At 45.9% G+C, this 7520-nt stretch overlaps 1 pseudogene; it reads left to right on the top strand.

Annotated features, from left to right (window-relative positions):
• Positions 1–6722: 6722 nt before the first annotated feature.
• On the top strand, positions 6723–6836 carry LOC130297866 (U2 spliceosomal RNA; annotated as a pseudogene).
• The last annotated feature ends 684 nt before the right edge of the window (positions 6837–7520 follow it).

The following is a 7520-nucleotide window of genomic DNA, read 5'->3' on the forward strand; positions in this document are numbered from 1 at the left end:
AATGTACCTGGAAGAATGGTGAGGTGGATTGAATGCTTGTATAGGGGTATTTGTTGTAAAGTTCAGATTAATGGTTTTTTGAGTAAGGGGGTAAAAATAAAGTCAGGGGTGCATCAGGGGTGTCCCCTGTCGCCAATTCTTTTTATTTGCATGATTGAGCCTTTGTTGGAGATGATCCGGAGGGATAAGGTGATGCGGGGTATAGAAATACCTGGTAGTAATGGGAAGGATATGCGTGTGATTGGATATATGGATGAGGTTACTGTTGTATGTAAGGCAATGGCAGGGATAAGGCGTGCTAAGTTATTGATTGATTGTTTCTGTTTGATGAGTGGGTTTAAACTGAATGTTGACAAGAGCGGTTGTAAATTCTTTGATGGATGGAGTGAAAGTGGGGTATGTGAGTGGCCTGTGATAGAGGGGGGTGTGGAAATACTAGGTGTGGTGTTTGACAATGATTTGTATGGGAAGGAAAGTTGGGAGAGGGTTCTGGGGAGGGTGGGTAATAAAATACATTTTTGATCTTTAACCCCTTAAGGACTAAGCCCATTTTGGCCTTAAGGACTCAGACAATTAAATTTTTACGTTTTAGTTTTTTCCTCATCGCCTTCTAAAAATCATAACTCTTTTATATTTTCATCGCCAGACTAGTATGAGGGTTTTTTTTTGAGCGACCAGTTGTCCTTTGTAATGACATCACTCATTATATCATAAAATGTATGGCGCAAGCAAAAAAAAAACACTATTTTTGTGGGGAAATTAAAAAGAAAAACGCAATTTTGCTAATTTTGGAAGGTTTCGTTTTCACGCCATACAATTTACGGTAAAAATGACGTGTTCTTTATTCTGAGGGTCAATACAATTAAAATGATACCCATTATTACATTTATTTTATTGTTGTGCTTAAAAAAAATCACAAACTTTTTAACCAAATTAGTATGTGTATAATCCCTTTATTTTGATGACCTATAACTTTTTCATTTTTCCGTATAAGCGGCGGTATGAGGGCTCATTTTTTGTGCCATGATCTGTACTTTTTTTTATACCACATTTGCATATAAAAAACTTTCAATACATTTTTAATAATTTTTTAAAATAAAATGTATTTAAAAAAGTAGCAATTTTGGACTTTTTTTTTTTTTACGCCATTCACCGTACGGGATCATTAACATTTTATTTTAATAGTTCGGACATTTACGCACGCGACAATACCAAATATGTCTTAAATTTATTTTTTACGCTTTTTGGGGGTAAAATAGGAAAAAAACGGACGTTTTACTTTTTTATTGGGGGAGGGGATTTTTCACCTTTTTTTTACTTTTAATTTTAAATTTTTTTAATTTTTTTTTTACATTTGAATAGTCCCCATAGGGGGCTATTCATAGCAATACCATGATTGCTAATACTGATCTGTTCTATGTATAGAACATAGAACAGATCAGTGTTATCGGTCATCTTCTGCTCTGGTCTGCTCGATCTCAGACCAGAGCAGAAGACGCCGGGAGCCGGACAGAGGCAGGTGAGGGGACCTCCGTGCGGCATTCTGAATGATCGGATCCCCGCAGCAGCGCTGCGGGCGATCAGATCATTCATTGAAATCGCGTACTGCCGCAGATGCCGGGATCTGTATTGATCCCGGCATCTGAGGGGTTAATGGCGGACGCCCGCAAGATCGTGGGCGTCGGCCTTTGCCGGCGGGTCCCTAGCTGCGATCAGCAGCCGGGATCAGCCGCGCATGACACGGGCATCGCTCCGATGCCCGCGGTTATGTACAGGACGTAAATGTACATCCTGGTGCGTTAAGTAATACCGCACCATTACATTTACGTCCTGCGTCCTTAAGGGGTTAAGGACTTTATCTATTGAAGGAAGGATTTTGATTATTAAGTCAGTTATAATTCCTATTTTGCTTTATGTTAATTATGTGTTTCCTCCACCTGATAGCTGTCCGTCAAGAATTATCAGGCAGATCCTTGTTTTCCTATGGAATTCAAGTATGGAGAAACTGAGTCGTGGGAAAGTGATGAAAATGCATGGTGGGAAAGGGATGATGAATGTGGAGGTGTTCCTGGCGGTAAAGTATGTCAACTTTTGTGTCGCTGTGAGTAAAAAGGAATGTGTGTTTGGGTGCATGTTGAAGTATTTGGCTGGGAATGTGTTGGTGAAATATAAGTTAATGGAGAGAGATTTTTGAGAATGCCTGTGAGTTTTAATGTGCCTTGGTTTTACCAGAGGATTGAGAGGTGTATTAGGAGGAATGATTTGGGTAGTGTGACTGAATGGGATGATAGTAAGAAGGTAATGAAAATACTGGAAAATAGGGAGATAGTTGAATGTGTGGGTGGATTGTCTGAGAATGAATGTAAGGTGATGTGGAGGAATGTTAATAACAAGGAATTGACTAATAGACAAAAAGACTTGTCTCATTTGTTGTGAGACTGAAGGTGGACCCCAGTAGAGGAGAACAGATCCCGGCGAATTTAGCATGTTTGCATCGCCGGGCTAACATATGTGAAGTTCAATCCGCCCCCTATACTTTAACATTGCAGTAAACTTTGACCCTGTGAGTCAGAGTCAGCAGGCACATTACAGCCAATCAGCAGCAGTCCCTCCCTTCCAGACCCTCCTACCTCTTGCACGGACACCATTTTAGCCTCTTTCAGCATGCTGCAGGCTTAGGAAGTGGAGGGCCAGAGAAGCTGCTCCAGCTGTATAGGGAAAGCGATAGCTAGGTTGCTGCTAGGTGGTGTATTCAGGGTCCAGTTTACTTCTAAAGCACTAGTGTAACATCTGCTTTAAGGACAGCACCCAAAAAAGCCCCTTTTAGCGCTGAAAGATATCAGTCCTGGTTGGGAGGGAACCGCTGGTTAAAAGGGGTACTCCAGAATCAAACTTAAGTTCCTTCAAGCAACTAACTACTACAGTATTCAAAGGGCTGAAATATATCAGTCCGTGTGCTTTGCAACAGCTGGAGGCACCCTGGTTGGGGACCACTGCTTAAAAGGGGAACTCCGTGGCAAGCTTTTTTGCTCATTGTCACACTAGTGCAAATCACATTAGGTGTGGCAGTTGTGCAAATAAAAAAAATACCTTTTTTGGCTGTTAAATAAAATCAGTCGTCACTGTCAGTTCACGTCACAGTTGCCATTTTTTTTTTTGCCTGCAGGGCAAATTGTTTCACCCTAGTGCAAATCACATTAGGTGTGAAAGTTGTGCAAATTAAAAAAAAAAAAAAAACTTTTTGGGCTGTTAAATAAAATCAGTCATCACTGTCAGTTCACATGACAGTTGCCATCTTTTTTGCTTGCAGGCCAAATTGCGTCACCCTAGTGCAAATCACATTTGGTGTGACACTTGTGCAACCAAAAAAATGACAGGCAGAGGGGCCGTCGTGGTGCTGGGATTCCCTTTGGCCCTAGAATGGCCAGTGTTCAGAGGCCACGTTCCCTGAACCCCCAAAGTTCTGAGGACTTAGTTGACTGGCTATCACAAGACACCCAATCTACTACAGCTTCCGCTCGGAACCTTGACTCACCGTCCTTCTCCTCCTCTAGCTTAGCTTCGGGCACCTCTCATGCTACCACTTGCCCGCCTGCCGCCACCACCAACACTAGCACCGCAGCAGCTTTACTTGATCCGTCAGAGGAGTTATTTACACATCAGTTTGAAGACATGAGTGATGCGCAACCATTATTGCCAGAGTATGTAGTTAACAGGGATATGTCTCAGTCAGGAAGCATTACACACATGGACGTACGGTGTGATGATGATGTTGTACCCACTGCTGCTTCCTTTCTTGAGGTGTCAGATAGCGGTGAAGGTGTTAATGATGACAATGTGTCCTTGAATGCCACGTGGGTGCCTGCTAGAAGAAAAGAAGAGGGGGAAAGTTCAGATGGGGAGACAAAGAGGAGGAGACAAGTTGGAAGCAGGGGGAGGTCGTCGCAAGGAGCTAGTGGCACAGTAAGACAGCATGCATTGGCACCCGGGGTCAGCCAGACGGGACGCCAATCAACGCATGCTGTTGCCACCACCAGAATGCGGTCATCGCAGAGCTCAGCAGTGTGGCATTTTTTTTGTGTGTCTGCCTCTGACAACAGCGAGGCCATTTGCAACCTGTGCCAGAAGAAACTGAGTCGTGGGAAGTCCAACACCCACCTAGGCACAACTGCTTTGCAAAGGCACATCATGTCACATCACAAACGCCTAAAAGATCAACACATCAGTACAAGCAGCACACAAAGTCAAAGCTGCCATCCTCCTCCTGGTCCAGCATCTTCAGCTAGGTCAACCACTGCTGCCCTCCTTGCCCCCTCTCAACCATCCGCCTCTCCATCTCTCGCCTTGAGCAGTTCCTGCTCATCTACCCACAGTCAGTTGTCTGTCAAGGAGATGTTTGAGGGCAAGATGATGTCTCAAAGTCACCCCCTAGCCCGGCGTTTGACAGCTGGCTTGTCTGAACTGCTAGCCCGCCAGCTTTTACCATACAAGCTGATGGAGTCTGTGGCCTTTAAAAAATTTGTAGCCATTGGGACACCGCAGTGGAAATTATGGCATGTCTGGCACAAAGTGTAGGGGCAAGGGTCCATCTGACCACTGATACCTGGTCTGCAAAGCGTGGTCAGGGCAGGTATATCACCTACACTGCGCATTGGGTAAACCTGGTGACGGCTGCCAAGCATGGAATGCGTGGCTCTGTAGAGGAGTTGGTGACACCGCCATGACTTGCAGGCAGGCCTGCTGCCATCTCCTCTACCGAGTCCTCTTCCACTGCTGCGTCTTGCTCCACATCACCGGCACCCTCCCCAGGTGCTATTCCACATCCCGGATACGGCAGTGTCATGCCATCTTGGGGTTGACTTGCCTTAAAGCGGAGAGTCACACCGCACCAGCGCTCCTGTCGTCCCTGAACGCACAGGTGGACCAGTGGCTGACTCCGCACCAACTGGAGATCGGCAAGGTGTTTTGTGACAATGGAACAAATTTGTTGGCGGCATTGAGGTTGGGCAAGTTGACACATGTGCCGTGCATGGCACATGTGTGTAATCTGATTGTACAACGTTTTGTGCTCAAGTACCCAGGCTTACAGGATGTCCTGAAGCAGTCCAGGAAGGTGTGTGGCCATTTCAGGCGTTCCTTCACGGCCATGGCGCACTTGTCAGATATCCAGCGGCGAAACAGCATGCCAGTGAGGCGCTTGATTTGCTACAGCCCGACAAGTTGGAATTCAACACTCCTAATGTTCGACCGCCTGCTCCAAAAAGAAAAAGATGTCAACGAATATTTGTATGACCGGGGTGCTAGGACATAATCTGCGGAGCTGGGAATTTTTTTGTCACGTTACTGGAGGCTCATGCGCGATGCCTGTAGGCTCATGCGTCCTTTTGAGGAGGTGACAAACCTGGTCAGTCGCACCGAAGGCACCATCAGCGACATCATACCGTTTGTTTTCTTCCTGGAGCATGCCCTGAGAAGAGTGCTGGATCAGGCAGTAGATGAGCGTGAAGAGGAAGAGTTGTGGACACCATCACCACCAGAAACAGCCTTATCAGCATTGCATGCTGGACCTGCGGCAACGCTGGAAGAGGATTGTGAGGAAGAGGAGTCAGAGGAGGAATGTGGCTTTGAAGAGGAGGAGGAAGACCAACCACAGCAGGCATCCCAGGGTGCTCCTTGTCACCTATCTGGTTCCCGTGGTGTTGTACGTGGCTGGGGGGAAGATGGTTATACCTTCCCTGACATCACTGAGGACGAGGAACGGGACATGAGTAGCTCGGCATCCGTCCTTGTGCAAATGGGGTCTATCATGCTGTCGTGCCTGTTGAGGGACCTTTGTATAAAAAGGATGAAGGAGAACGACCTGTACTGGGTGTCCACGCTACTAGACCCCGGGTATAAACATAAAGGGGGAGATGTATCAATGTTGTTATTGGTAGACGTTTTTTGTAGATCATTTTGGTTGGTCTAAATTTGGAGCAATTTCTCCAAATTTATCAAACTTGTGCAAGCCCCATGATAAATTTCGTGCAATGGTCTAAATCTCCACAAAGTTCTATTTGTAGACCTGTTCTACACCTCACAGGAATAGTGGTGTATCCTGGACGCTGGGCTTTTGTTCTATTGTTTTTCAGGATTCCACTGAGGTTTTTTTTTGTCCACCAGCAAAAACGCCTGAAAAACGGTCCCTGCTTTTCCTGCATTTTGGTAATTTTTCTTGGGGGAGATTTATCAAAAACTGTACAGAGGAAGAGTAGTGCAGTTGCCCATGGCAACCAATCAGATTGCTTCTTTACAAAAATGAAAGGAGCAATCTGATAGGTTGCTATGGGCAACTGCACCGCTCTTCCTCTACATAGGTTTTGATTAATCTCCCCCCTTGTGTTTTTTCTTGCATTTTTGCTGGTGTGCGGAAACAAACATTTTTGTACCCTGTGTGCATTTTTTTCACTGCAGGTACTACTCCATGGGTCGGATGCAGAGCGCCCGCCCCACGGAGTGTAAGGAGGTAAGGAGTGATGTATAGCATATACATATACAGGGTGCAGAGCGCCCGCCCTACGGAGTGTAAGGAGGTGAGGAGTGATGTATAGCATATACATACACAGGGTGCAGAGCGCCCGCCCTCCAGAGTGTGCATGGAAAATTGTCTGGCAGCCTCCCTGACAGCAAGCAGTGATAGTGCCCATGAAGGGGACCTTGTTGGGCCCGCCCCTTTCACGGTTATCGCTTCTCGGCCTTTTGGCTAAGATCAAGTGTAGTATCTGTTCTTATCAGTTTAGGAGGTGAGGAGTGATGTACAGCATATACATATACAGGGTGCAGAGCGCCCGCCCTACGGAGTGTAAGGAGGTGAGGAGTGATGTACAGCATATACATATACAGGGTGCAGAGCATCACTACTTACCTCCGCCCACTGTATAGTATACAGGGGGCACAGTGTATCCATGTATACTATACAGGAGCCCAGCAAGGAAAGAGTTAACCCACACTGCAGCTCTGAGTTAAATCTTTGTGCGCTCTCCTGTATATACAGCCATCTATAGATGACTGTATATACAGGATACAGTAGGCAGACAAGAACAATTGGATGCTCCCTGTTACACACTGCAGTATGGGCGCACTCACCAGGTGAGATCGCAAATGATGTCCTAACCTTTTTTTTTTCTCATTTCAGATACGTGAATGGGGAGGACTACGTCAGATTCAGTGTATTGCGATGATGACCAGCTTTTTTTTTAATGTCAATAAAAGGTTTAATGAGGGCTGTGTGGGGAGTGTTTTTTTTTTTAAACACTTTTTTTTTCAATGCCGGGCTTAGCGTTAGCCACAAAAACAGCTAGAGCTAACCCCCAATTATTACCCCGTTACCCACTGCCACAGGGTTGCCGGGAAGAGCCAGTACCAACAGGCCTGGAGTGTCAAAAATAGTGCTCCTGGCTGGGGTTATTTAGGCTGGGGAGGGCCAGTAACAATGGTCCTCACCCACCCTGGTAACGTCAGGCTGTTGCTGATTGGTTGGT

This window comes from Hyla sarda, chromosome 13 (assembly GCF_029499605.1).
Source record: "Hyla sarda isolate aHylSar1 chromosome 13, aHylSar1.hap1, whole genome shotgun sequence".
Taxonomy (NCBI): domain Eukaryota; kingdom Metazoa; phylum Chordata; class Amphibia; order Anura; family Hylidae; genus Hyla; species Hyla sarda.